Here is a 14,608-nt window from a genome sequence, read left to right on the forward strand (position 1 = left end):
AGTTCACCTATATTATCAAACAATTTTACATGGAGATATGTCAGTTTTACAGCTGTGCATGTTTCACAGTACGATCACAATTTTACAATATGCTAATGACTCCATATTAAAATAAGCTTTGCAGAAAGTAAGATCTTCTGCGGACCGGTCCGCGGACCGGCTTTTGAGAACCACTGCTTTACATCATATTGTGTTTCAGTTTATATCAGAACTTACTGTAGGTGTTAGTTATATAATTACTAATGCAATGTACCAAGTTGTGCAATTTTGTAAAGAGCGGAACATGCCTGTTGAAGTAATATGTTCACTTTGGTCAAACCGTGAAAAACATTTGTCAAAATGGCCACCTTGTGCATTGAAATTGCGCTACAAAGGTTTGTTTGAATCAATGGCCACCCCTAAAAGTGATTGGGCAGAATACAGTGTTACTATTCTCTATGAAACAGGTGGGCTACATCTCAATATATTACTACATGTTATATGACTGAAGTTCAATTTGCCAACTCTATGTTCTGATGTTTTCTATAAAATAGCAAATTGTGTTAAAATGCTTGATTTACCATTATTTTGCACATTCTCCAGTGTCCACTGCTGTTCAGTTGAATTAACTGCATTTTTATACCGATTGTCTGGCCTAGTGGTTAGCACGCGCACCCTCTGTTTGTAGGTATCGGGTTCAAGTTCGGACTGAGTCACACCAAGATGATAAATTGGTACTTCATTCTTGCTAGGTGTGTGGTGTTAGAATGAAGTAAGGGTAAGTTTCACACATCGTGCTGCCAGTGACTTGCTACTGCTGCAGTAATCTTACTCAAGTAGCTGTGCGGCCCGGATACAAAGCATGCGGCGATGGGCTTTGCTGACCACTCACGACACCTGAACTTAGTACTTATAATGAGACTTAGTTTTATCTATGATAGCTTTAACATATATTTTGATACATATTAGATGACTTGCGAAGGGCTGAAAGATGGTGTAAAGAATACACATTACGAAGTGATGTTGAATTGTCATCAACAGATGACAATGAATCACAATCTTCATCCAAAGGTGTTTTGCACTAAAAGAGAAAACACAGGTATGTCTATCTAATGTTTGACATAATTGTTAACATGAAACAGCGATTAACTGTTGTAATACTTCCTATAGGGTTTTACGATACGAAACAAGTTAGACCATAATCAGATTAGTACACTTAGTACAGATTACATTGTTTCATTGCCCTCCTAAAAAACAAAGTGCTTTTCCCCTAACAGTCTGCAGTCCTGAAGAAAACGGCTGACCCGGATAAGGCGGATATAAAGAATTATCTGCTTCTGTAAAAATTTCTTGTTTGTTGATTTAATGTCTGCCTCAACAGGCTAATTGCACAATTCATCGCACATAATCACATGGTACACACCAATATACAAAAAAATTCATGCTATTGTACGCTGGTAGCCTGGTACGCACCGCGACTGTTTGATGGGGCTGTTTTAACGATCTCGGCTTATGCATTTTAACATCCATCTGTTCTATTGCAGTTCAAACAACTGTGTCGTATAGGAGGAAGAAGCCTATACGACACGGTTAATCGATTGATGCCTCAGGTGCTGTTAAACGAAGTCGCAAGTTACGTCTCGCGGACCGGGAAGGGGAAAAATAAATTAAGTGGAGAGAAAAAGTTTTCTTTTGATTCCATGCAAAACTTAAAGAACATGGTCGTAGGTAAGTAGTTTGTTTAAATTTTGTATTCACCTTTTGTTGGTATGATATCGTCTCCAGAAAGAATACTTACTGTTCATGATTAATTTTCAATGAAATAACAACCTTGGATATAACATAAGTTTTGCAGCATCTGAAGTTTACCTTTTTCGTAATCTTTTTTGTCAATTTGCTGTTTACTATCCCTGATTAATGCCTCAGTCTAGATCCAGTTGAAAAACACCTGCTGTTTACTCGTGTGCAATAAAAAAGATGAGATTAGATAGTTGATCTTGCTGATTTCGCAGGGAAGGGTGGCCTTCTCTGCGAAAAGGTCGGGAAGGCCGACCTTCCCGGGTTCGGCGGCTATGCTTATGGTGATGTCCTCGCTTTTATTTTCATTACAGCTCTCCTGATGATCGTGCCACACACGTGAAACAGACTGTAGAGCAACGTTCTTAACCTTTTATGACCCGTTACCCCACTTAAGCATGTTGGGCATCTTAAATCTATTATTTGTCTATTAAATCCCATAACCTTGTCCATTTGCCCTGCAAGCAGTTCAAGGCGTTTATGTCAGAGAAAAAGTCGCACAAATAAGCAACCTTCGACAAGAACACGTTGTTCTGCATCTTCTCGTGAAGACTTCCAAACAGCAGCATAAAATTAATTCCATTCGTACCAATTTTATTAGTCTTTGGCAATCAATTGAATGGAATAGCCAAACCCAACAATGATCTAAGTTTGATTAAAAATTGGTAATAATTTGCACTGTCCTGCTCATTGCCTTCTGGAAGACCTCAAACTTCCCCAGATTGAGTAATTACCCACAGGTTAAGAGCCGCTGGCCACTGCTGTAGATGATTGTGCAAAAATAAAAATCGATGTAACATTATTTGTTTACAAAACTGCTTTGCTTATAGATGTTGTCCAGAGCAATACGAAATCATGCACTCTACAAGAAATCGACCACAAACTTGGCGACTGGTTTAAGACGTGGGAAGACCGCGATGGGGGCCGGCTTAAACGTCTTGCTAAAAAAAGTACTGCGGGTATGTTCATTTGTTCTCTCCGTCACTGACAAATCGTTACTATTCTCTCAATAAGGGCAATAAAAGCATTTTTATTTACTAAACCAGCGATTAGTTTATTACTGGAGCAGAACTTCAAGAAATATGCACACATTTTAAGACTTGACTTCGAAGATCTATCAAACGATAACAATAATAATTTGCACTGGTTAGAGAAGGCAAACTGCATTAACACGATTAACGAATGTGCATTAATGTTAGAGGTTAATAGAACATAACGGTATACCCATTCCCCACCCCATCGTATAGGCTACGAATTACAGAATTAGAACATACTGAGGAATGTTAGGATGTATTAAAAAAATGCTTGTTATTGTAAAATAACCGGGTGTTGCATACACATATCCATGAGATATGTAGCAATTAGAGTCTGTTCTTTCACGGTGCTGTAAACACGATCTAATTTGCACTGTACAGTATATTTTCTTTACATATGTTGCATATTGTTTTATAGGTACTTGCGTTTGAGGCCGCCACAGATCACGTTGTTACATCCAGGCGCAGTCTTCTGATGAGGCATGAAGTACCTCAGTCCACTGTGTTTTTAGACTTTTATGCATGTCTTGTCGTAGCTGTGAATTGTGCATGGGTGGTGGTTTTTACCATTCGAATAAATGTATTTTTCAACAACTTTACGTTTGTTTACATCATTGACTTAAATTTGCTCAGTATAAGAAGATGGTCATCGTATTGGCATATGGATCATCAGGACAGTGTCAACTTGAAATTGCAGGTTAAGTGTAACCAACGTTGCTCAACTACAACGATTAGTGCAAAATATGTATGGCCAACTGCGACGAAAGGTGCAAAGTGCGTTTGGCCAGCGTAGGTACCAACGATGAACTACGTTGGCAGTAGAGTTGGGATTACGTAGGCCCAAAGATTTTAAAATAAGTCGGCTCAACTGCGACGAATGGTGCAAAATACGTTGGGCCATCGTAGGGTACCAACGATGAACTACGTTGGGTGTAGAGTTGGGATAACGTTGGCCCAAAGATTTTAAAATAAGTCGGCCCAACTGCGATGAATGGTGCAAAATACGTTGGGCCATCGTAGGGTACCAACGATTAACTACGTTGGGTGTAGAGTTGGGACAACGTTGGCCCAAATATTTTAAAGAAGTTGTCCCAACTGCGACGAATGGTGCAAGATACGTTGGGTCAACTTCAGCCACAACGTAGTGCCAACGGAGGAGCATTATTTTACCAACTGTCACACTACGTTGGGCCGAAGTACAATGTTTGCTGGGAGGAGTGCAGATATCACAATATTCAAGTCTGATGTATTTTAAAATAACGATCAAAATTAAACAAAAAACAATTAAAAGCAGAACAACCAGTGAGTAGTCAGGTGGTGCTGACACCAGGACGATCGCTCCTTCTCAACTGTGCATATCCTTGGCGACAGTTAGTTTAGTTGTTTTCTTTCCACAAAGGTAAGGATTCAATTGACTGCGGTTGAGAACTATGTGGCATGAATTAGTAGTGCGATACTGATGAGCCAGTTACATGGCGAAATACGTGTCTATCACTGTCAATTCTTGCTACACTCGACTGCCGACAAACACTTGTGTGTTTTAAACAACCAGTAAAGTAATTTTAATTTGTGTGTTTTTGTCGTGATCCTAAACTACCAATTAGTTTTAACGGTTTTTAGACAAATTTTTAGAACTTTTGGTTTTGTAATTTCTAAGCATGTCGATTCATTGATGGAATCTTTATCCTCCAAGTGAAAAGTTTCATTGCGAGCTTAATCCTGACATTTTTTTGGATACTTGTAGAGGTTTGCACCACTGACGCAGACTTGATCATTGAGTTTTAGTGAGTGAAGTTTTCGATTGCTGAAGTGTTGTCAGCGCTATTCCATCTACTAAGTTGATGAAATAACATTTATTATACTTCATGCCTGGTTAGTGCTACTCGACTTTCTTTTATCTTTTGAAGATTATTCCAAGCATAGCATGATATGCGTATATTTCACAGAAGCGACATAGCAGTCTATACTGCAGAAATGCACCTGTGCCTCAATGTGCATCATCCTGAGATGTGTTCGTTTTGCAACAAAAGCCTGAAAAATTTCAATTCCTCGACAATTTAGAGAAAAAATAGTAGGCTCTTCTGTTTCAAAAAATAAGCTAAACCATCAACAGGCCTTGCAACTGGTAATCACTTGCAGCACTTACAATCATTTACAATGCTTTGTGATAGTTTAGCCTATTCTACACCAAAATCGCGTGCCTTGCTTTTAACAAAGCACGTTTTTCAACAACAAGGCACACAACAAACTACTACATCGTCAGTGCATCGTCAGTGCACTTCCACATAACATAAAAGTGAAATTTTGTTTTTACTTGTGTTGAGTTGAAGTTTAAGAATTAAACAAGTTAACAACTACTACTTATCATAAACGAAAGATAATAATATATTCTGATAACTTCTGCATTCGCCACTAGATAGTAAAATGCCTGTTGAATTGCTGTAACTTATATCGCAGGCAAGAAGTCATAGTAACTCTTAATGCAAGTGTGGCCATTTTCAATTTAACATGCACAAACAGTTATTGTATAAGTTTAGTACAATGAGGCATAATTGGTGTGGGAGACTTTTCCTGTTTGATGCATAGCCTACTCATAACTCTGAAATATGAGGTCTCAGGAAGCAAGCAGGAAACTTTACATTATTTATTTTATAACATACATACAAACCTACACGAGTTATAGTGAAAAGACGGTAATATAACGTATATGTATAATAGTGCTCACAGTAACTCCTTCAGTAACTATAGCCTACAGTCACAAACCCAGATTTCTCTGTTTATAAATTTACTTAATTTCTGGCGAAGATGTTAGTTTATTCTTGATAAGAAAAACGATGTTATATAATGTTTCTAATTATGCAAGAAATAGCCTATGTTGCTTATAGTAAACTGTGTGGAATATACTCAGCCTTATTTCATTTTATCTTGGAAAAGTCAAGACTGTTATCAACGAGTTTATATTGAGTAAAGTGTTTGCAATATTTAATTATTTTCATTTCACATCAGATGCAGCAGCTTAAAAAGTTGAATATTTCTGTTATTGCAGCAATCTAAAAAAAGATGAGCAAAGTAGTAGTTTTAATTGTGATGAGCATCTTTGCTATTTTGTGGCCGATTGTTGTCACTTCTCGCGAAGTGACGTGTTCTTGTGGGGTTGGTCCAGATGGTGATGACGTCAGTGAAAAGGGTTTACCTGGACCCCCTGGCAAGAGGGGTGCAAAGGGTTTGCAAGGAACTAAAGGTTTGTATTCTGTTTTTATTTAACCAACTAAGGGGACTTAATGATGTTTTGTTTTTGGTATCAATCACTGTAACGTTACCTTAAAACATCATGTACCGACATGTATGTATGTTTTTCCTCTCTTGTTCTAGTCAATATTCAGTTTAATTTTAAAGTTCTGTTGTATGCTTTAAATTCACATTTTTGTGAATAAGCTAAATTTAATTTGTTAAATTTATTACAATAAATGTCATGAATGCGTTTTCATTTGTACATATTTTTGTACTCATTTTAACCAGTAACGGAATGAAGCTTCTTTCATATTTATTAGCGATACGTTAACGTTCCAATTACGTTATTGGTTCTCGCGTTGTTCAACAGATTTTTGACGTCAAAAATTTCTTTACAATACTCAGGACATATGATCTAATGCGTTTAAAGATTCAACTTTTATCAAATCGTTATGAACAATCTACCTGTAAGCTTTCATTTCTTTGCAGGTGACCGAGGTTTAAAAGGTGAAAAAGGACAAGCTGATGACACCAAAGCTGCCTTAGAAAGGCTTCAGAATAAACTACAAGCACTGGAAAACAAATTGGAAAGTACGCTTTATTTAAAAAAAATTTTAAAACATTTATATTTTTTCCCATTGAAATATCGCATCTTATATTTCACATATCAATCTTTAGGAAAAAATTATCTTTGTTTTCCATCGTTTCCTTACAACTGTTTCAGGCATTTTTCTCAAAAATTTGATTCATCCTCATGCTAAATATTGAAAGTAATAATAATACTAAACTTATGATGCTACTTGCTTTGAATATTAATTTTTTGCAAGCTACAATTTAAAAAATTTTACAAAATAAAACCTTTGTAATCCCTCAAGTATTTCTTTAAAATGTACGCACATATAACATTGGGGCTATTACTGCTGTTTTAAATAATCGCAAAACCATATTCTGCAACAACTGATTTGTTTTCTGGATTTAATTATTTAACAAAAATAATTTTAGAAAAAGACTGTAATGATGTTGCTAAGCAAGGTCATACAACCAACGGAGTCTATACGATTTTGACAAGAGGAAAGTTTATTGAAGTGTACTGCGATTTGGAATCTGGAGAGGGGAGTTGGCTGGTAAGGGAATTATCAACGTTAGTTAATGTTCAGGCTATTTGTGAAGATAAAGGGAATATAAGTTTGAATAAGACAAATATATCATTTGTCGGCTCACCAATTCGAAAACTACTTTTCAAGACTGCAAATTTGAAACACATTTATCATTAAACCCATAACCGTTGTTTGCATATTTTTGCAACGCTTCTTTAAAATTATTCATCAATTTCTAGTTGATCGATATTTGGTTTAAAAAACATTTTCATGTATGCATAAGCTAGAATTAGGGATATCTAAAGAAGGGGATATGAAGGCTTTTAATAGTCTGACAATAGAAGGGCTACTATTTATCGTAAATAATCTCTGTTTACCGTAATATGACAATAGGCACCGATAGAGTAGTTTAATAAATCTTGTTATGATAACCTGCATTGTGCTATTAGCAGCAGCCATTGATGTTAATTGCATGCTCCTGGATACTTGTTAATTCAACTACCCGTACACTTGCTTTACATATAGCCTACTGCAAAGGCTTTGTTAAGAAAAACAGCTTACTGGTAACTTTTCAACTGTCTTTTTAAAGAAATATTGTTTGAATATGGTCTATGTAACATTTACTAACTGTCTTCTGTAGCTGACTGTACCAGCTACACTATAAAACACTTTCTGCAATTTTGAGAAGAACTGCTTGTTTAACGCGCTACAAATACCGCCCTGGTAGTGTCATAAGAATAAGGCAATCGCTGTGAGCCCTCACATCCCCTTCTCTAGATATCCCTGGCTAGAATGCACATCTAGTTGATGAAGTACAAAAATTAATCTGCTTATCTTAGGTGTTTCAAAGACGAAATTCTGGAAAAGTAAGCTTTTACTTGGATTGGGTGACATATCAAGCAGGATTTGGAAACAAGTATGGAGAGTTTTGGCTTGGTAAGGAAAAAATGAGGTTGAGATGCTAAAACTCTTGCTTTTACTTTTGTAATTATTCAAGATATAAATTTGAACTTTACCAATTGAATTTTAGTCAAAAAATATTGTATCACATTTTAGTGAAGCAAAATGTGTCAAAGAACAATTCTCAACCAAGTTCACACACTAAAACTTCTAATGTAGAAAACGACAAATTGTAGTACTTGAAGCACTAATCGACTAATTGGCTTACATCGCACACGGAGTAGTCCAGATTGATTAATCACTTCCACTTGTTTAGTCATTTTCCAATTATTCAATGATTAAATTGATTATGCTAATGCGCACGTGTAAAAAAAGAATAAACAGTACAATCCTCAAAGCTTGCATAATCAATCAAGCATTTAAATGAAGTCCCAGATAACGAAGTGTGTAAATACATTGCAATGTACAAACTTTCTAGAAACTGTTTACTTTAAATCTAAATTCCATCATCGCGATAAATAAATCTACAGTACAATCTTTTTTTTGCTTTGTTCTTTCATTAGGTTTGGATAATCTTCATGCCATCACCAGTTCTGGTTCCTATAAACTTCGTATTGATCTTGAAGACTGGGAAGGAAACACTGCTTATGCTGAGTATAGGTAATCAAAAACCTAGTTTTAAATATTACAATGTTGGTAGATATTCTATATAACTTTGGATGGAATATTTTTTTCACAAAATGCACTGCTTATGCTAAGTAGGCTACAGGTGAATATTTGATTTTTTTAATTGTCTCATATAGCCAACCTCTGTTGCGTTTGGTCCACATGTGACAACCATCACTACTTTATGTTTTCGAATGTTTTAACTCAGTTTACTTGTCAAAAACCTAGTTTTAAATATTACAATGTTGGCGGATATTCTATATAACTTTAAATGGAATATTTGTTTCATAAAATGCAGCAGTTCGGTATTTTATCGAATGAACTCGTTTACACTTGTTGATGTTTCTCGTAGGCCATTACATCTGGTATGATAAGAACGAAGAACTGGAAACATATAATTTGCGATTTCAAACCAAACTAGATTTTATTATTGTATGGTTAAATGTTTAATAGTAGAACTAGATTGTGAAACTTTTCTTACTTTTTCAGCACTATAACTGTGGGTGACGCAAGCACAAACTATCGGTAGAATTTCGGAAGTTATAGTGGAACTGCAGGTGAGTTGCTGTTCATTTGTGTGAAGTGTATATCTTTTGCTTGATGAAGAATAAAACATTCATCAGCCGAAAACAATACAATTGTTGCTACCACACCTATAGAAAGCATAGCACAAGGGTTTGAAAAGTGGTTTGAAACTATTTATCGTTATGATTACTGGTGGTTACACCACGATTTAATGATGCTGTTGTAGCTGCATGAATAAATTATATTGGAAGTCATATTTTTGAAACTTCGGAAAAGTTAAAAAAGAAAAGAAAATTTGATAAATGAATCAATGCAACACGAAAGTTGTTAAAAATACCAAAATTGAAGGAGTAGTGATCCTACACAAAGTTAAATTTTATTCATTTTCCTTGTGCTTAATTGTATTTCAATTCACGATGTTTTCAAAATTGCATATGTACATGATCAAGTAAATTGTGAATCTCTAGCATACCTAATTTTAAGGCGCAGTGTTAACCATTTTGTGCAGTGATAAACCAGAATTGTGCAGTGATAAAATTAGTGTTTTTAGGCCGAATAATAAACAACTCATACAAAACACAAAGCAGATTACTTTTATGGTGTCAGTTTCGTTTGGGTTTTCAAAAAAACAATCAGCGTAGAATAAATGTCGTTAGAAGTTGTCTGATCTATGATGTAGTAATGTCCGTATGGGCTTTTATCAGGTCAAGCCAAGTTTATCTGGTCAGGCCAAATCGAAGTCATACAACAGATTAGATTTGTAAATTCTTATAAAAATGAATAAATAAGTTCTGGTGCTACTTTTAAGCTTCAACTAATCGCTACTTAGCGACTTTCCTAAAGTTCCAATCGTTGCTGACTGAACACAAGATGTGCCAGGAGAGGCACAATGTTGCTTTTGCAACGTCACAATTCTATTGTTTAGCAATGGCTACAGTAAAAGAAAGATTCCTTTTTGATCTTTGTATTGTAATGGGCTCAAGTTAGATTTCGAAGAAAGTCACAAATTTTAATTTTTACCAACAGATTTTTGCGCCCTATCAATTTGGCGCCAATGGCTCGAGCCATGCCTGCCATACCTAGGTACGCCACTGCAGTTTGGTATTACTGTCTATATCTTTACGAAAGGTGAAAATGATTAAAGTTTTTTGAATTGAAAGCTCTGGTAAAGTTTCCTTTAACGAGCTAACTGAAAAAAATATGAATTATAGTTTAAACAGGTGTTAGAGTAACATTTTCAAAAAAAATTAAATGATTGATTTTCCCAGTGGAGATAAAACGGGTCAGTTTGTTAGTCCTTTATCAAAAAAAGTTATATTTACAAATAAAAAGTGAAGAAAATTTGTTAAAATAGTCTTCAATCCTTAAATGTAAACGTACAAGACAAATCCGTTCTCCATAGTGACAGCATTCATTATTCTAAGCCAACTAGTCACTATTGTTTGATCCTGTACGTACCAGGATATGTTGTACTACGCTTAAATTTAAAGTTCCTAATTTAAACTTTAGTAAGCTGATGTTTGCTTGTTTTGAATAATTCAATCTATTTAACTTGTTGGGAAAAATGGTTAGTAGTTTACAGCTATTTAGTCTTTGACTGATCTGTTTTGGTCCAACCAAACCAGCAATATCTCAAAAAAATTAGTACCCAATACAAACAATTAAAGAAAAACAAAAACAGCATAATAAATACTTTTGAAATAATGTATAAAAAATTCTTTGATTTAGTTATAACTTTTCATACTGTTCTAGAATAAATATGTGTACGTACCAGGGATTCAGAAGAACAGGATTTCTAACCAAGCTACGTTAACTGCCAAGAAGTTGGTGTGTTAAGACAAAGTGTTGCCAGATGTCTTTTCAAATTTCAAGCAAAAATGCCATTTTAAAGCAGTGGTTGTCCAAATGTTATCCGTTAAAAACTACTCTAAACTTCATCTTAAACAAAAAAAATTCTGAAGTGATTTTAATTAATTCATCTTGCAATAATATTTGTAAACTTACTTTATAAAAAAAAATAAAAATTTAAAAAATACTTTGCTAAGGTACATACGTTTATATCTATGTAATCAGCCAAGTAATAATCAAAAGAAAAATACTGTCAGAAGCAAACGTATTCAATAAATACATTCAATCAAAAATATTCTATTTGAACAAGTTTGCTTCCGACAATTGTTCATGAAACTTTAAGTAGGATATAACTTTTCTTGCTTGCTTGTGCTGTTTATATTATTGGTTATGTTTGCTGCGTTAAACACATTTATTAACAACTGCAGCATATTGTGTTTGAAATAGATTTGCCATTCAGCTCATTTCTCAAATTATTAATAAAATACCGATAGTCTTCAAACAACAGTTTATGGTGTTGTTATTGTATTCTGACACTTTCTTTCGGAACCTTTTGTCGTCGATATAATAAACTCCCTATCAATTGTCAGACTAGATGTCATGACTGTGTCTTAATTTCACCCATTTCCTATTATACTTCAAACACTCTCAAATTGTATTTCTGCATCTTTCTCGGTAGGCAATTGCAGCAAACATTTACAGCTATAGACACGTGTTTCGCTCATGAGGCTGGGCTTGTCAATATCGTACATACATTTTGTCGAGTTTCCGAAGTCATGAAGAAATATAACAGCAGTTGGTCACTCTGTGTATTCGGGCTAAATTAATTTTGATTTCAAACGATTTTAATTCTTAAAATTAAAGGTGATTCCATGAAGGTCAAAGTAATAATCGAAAATTCGTGTGTGGGCGAGCAATTCTGCTGTGGAGCATCATGAAGCGTTGTGGTTTGAATCTTGCTTTCAATCAAACTTAAATGGAAAATACGTCGATGGAGGGCGTACGAGTGTTTGGAAAACATTCTATTGATATAATTGGAAAAAAGCGGCTATTTGATGAAATAAAAATTAATTTTTATTTAATGATTAATTGATAAAAATTAAAAATTAATTCCTTTTGATTTTAAACTATTTTTATGCTGATCATTGAAGGTGATGCATTGGTAAACCACAATAATCGACAATTCACCACAAAAGACAACGATAATGACGCGTGGGGGAGCAATTGTGCTGTGAATCATCGTGGTGCGTGGTGGTTTCAATCTTGCTTAGATTCAAACTTGAATGGAGAATACATCGACGGAGGGGGTACGAGTGGTCGTAACGGAATCCATTGGTATTCTTGGAAGGGAGGCAACTACTCGATGAAAAAGTCAGAAATGAAGATCCAGTTGATTTGATGCTTCAATAAAAAACTTTTCATTTTCTGTAAATTCACAAACAAAAGATACGACATGAATGTGGTTTTATTGTTTATTCAGCTAGAAACATATTGCTGTCAACATTTGTAGCCTATGCATCTTTTCTGTATATATTTGGAAACGAAGCTTTCATGTTTTTATGTACTTTCGAGGGTTTTGACACTTCTGTTTTTTAATCACAGAAAACTGTATTTATAAAATATATTACACGATTAAAAAAGCAGAAAGCATTACACCAAAGTGATAAAAAAAAGTATATTATAGAGCTTTTGCCACACAATCATTAGTGTGTGAATTCATTAGTCTGTGACAAGTGATAATAAAACACATCACAAAAGTTGGTCTTCAGTGTGAGATTGATGTGACTTATCACATTCGTTCATCACAAAGTAATTTTACAACTTTAATATTAGTTACTCTTTTATCGCGTACTTCCTTTGCTTGCTCTGTGATCAAAGGGCCCGTGTTTCAACGATCATCGAAAAACTAAACGATTAAAATTACTCAAACTAACATTGCAAAACTATCAAGCCAGCAATCACTTTCGCATGCAAACATATTCAGAATAAGCATATTAAATTATATCTCCCGAGAAACGTGCGTGCATAAATTGGTAGAAATACATTATAATCGTGATAAAACAATGAAAACTATTAATATTACAAAAAGTGCTCAATGCTAAGCTAAAAGGCAAAGCAGAGCAAATTAAATCAAATATAGTTATTACTATATGAAGCCTTTACAGACTGTTTCACCTAACGGATCATCAGAAGGTCTAAAAAATATGCCAAAGTAATGAATCTATAATTCCTGGAAAGATATTAAATATTATAACTGTAATTTAATCTGCAAAAAAAACTTTAAACCTGTAATTCCTGAAAAGATATTAAATATTGTAACCTATAATATCTTTTCAGGAATTACAGGTTTAAATTTTTTTTGCAGATTAAATTACAGTTATAATATTTAATATCTTTTCAGGAATCATCGATTCATTACTTTTGCATGTTTTTCAGACCTTCTGATGATCGGTTAGGTGAAACAGTCTGTAAAGGCTTCAGATAGTAATAACTATATTTGATTATAATCGTTATATGTTCCGCATTTCAGTTCAAACCATACACATTGCAATTTAGCTTTGTTGTTTAATAAAAATAAATCAAGAAAATCTCGACAGAAGATATTGTGAGCGTGAGAAACATCTGCATAAAAAATGGAATTGATTTTGTGGCATCTCTGCAAAAGAATCCAATCTGCATTAAAAAAACAAATAAAATAATTAATTCACATTGCACATTGGACTTTTTTCGTTTAATTTTCAAATTTTTCTAAAAAAGTTCACAAAATGTCTTGCTGTAGATATAGACTATTAGTTAGTTTATACGAGAAGTCAAAAGATATAGCAAGGAGCAATAGGTTGTGTGAAAAAAATGTTTTATTTTGATGTACAGTACAGTATATAAATCTAAATTTCATTGCAAAAACGCATTGGCCTCAAGGATTATTGTTTGTCCTTAGAGCTCAGTAAAACACAACTCTGTAAACGATGAAACATCAAACTCAAGCAGTGGTTGTGCAACTCTCAGGGTGTGCTCTTGAGCAACACAGCTAAAGTGTTTGATTGACAGAAAATTCCTACCAGAGAATGTAAAATATTACATATGTGCATTGGAATGTGTAATTATATTATAAAAACGATTAATCTGCGACAAGTGAAATTAAAAAATGTCAACGATATTAAAATTAATTTTCAAAGTGGGGTTAATGCGTAGACTCCTTAAGTAAAGGACTGGAACCTCCCATGCTCGGGGTTTGTAACTTGAGTCTGAATGATCTGAATGTTAAACGCATGGTTAAACGCACTTGGAAAAGGCTTACTTAATGACAAAATTTTATTGCGCATGACCTACGTATTTTCGACGCATCGTAACGCGTTATTTTCATTTGTTATAGCTGAATTATAGTATAATATCACATATTGGTTGATATTTGTCATCGTTTAGTAATGTACATTTTGTTTATTTCTCTTTCAGAAGCTGTATGGCTGGTGTTTTCGTAGGTGTTTGTGTTGTTTTCTGTTTTGGTGACAATATGCCACGTCGTTGCAGTTG

The 14,608-nt window shown here is 34.4% G+C and overlaps 2 long non-coding RNA genes across 2 annotated transcripts; both read left to right on the forward strand.

Annotated features, from left to right (window-relative positions):
- The first annotated feature begins 330 nt into the window (after positions 1-330).
- On the forward strand, positions 331-1,074 carry LOC145770367 (uncharacterized). Its single transcript, XR_014289144.1, has 2 exons — positions 331-446; positions 949-1,074. It is a non-coding gene; the product is annotated as an uncharacterized LOC145770367 (long non-coding RNA).
- Positions 1,075-1,529: 455 nt separating this feature from the next.
- Positions 1,530-3,340, forward strand: LOC145769900 (uncharacterized). Its single transcript, XR_014289112.1, has 3 exons — positions 1,530-1,707; positions 2,607-2,735; positions 3,229-3,340. It is a non-coding gene; the product is annotated as an uncharacterized LOC145769900 (long non-coding RNA).
- The last annotated feature ends 11,268 nt before the right edge of the window (positions 3,341-14,608 follow it).

Source organism: Aplidium turbinatum, chromosome 5 (assembly GCF_918807975.1).
Source record: "Aplidium turbinatum chromosome 5, kaAplTurb1.1, whole genome shotgun sequence".
Lineage (NCBI taxonomy): Eukaryota > Metazoa > Chordata > Ascidiacea > Aplousobranchia > Polyclinidae > Aplidium > Aplidium turbinatum.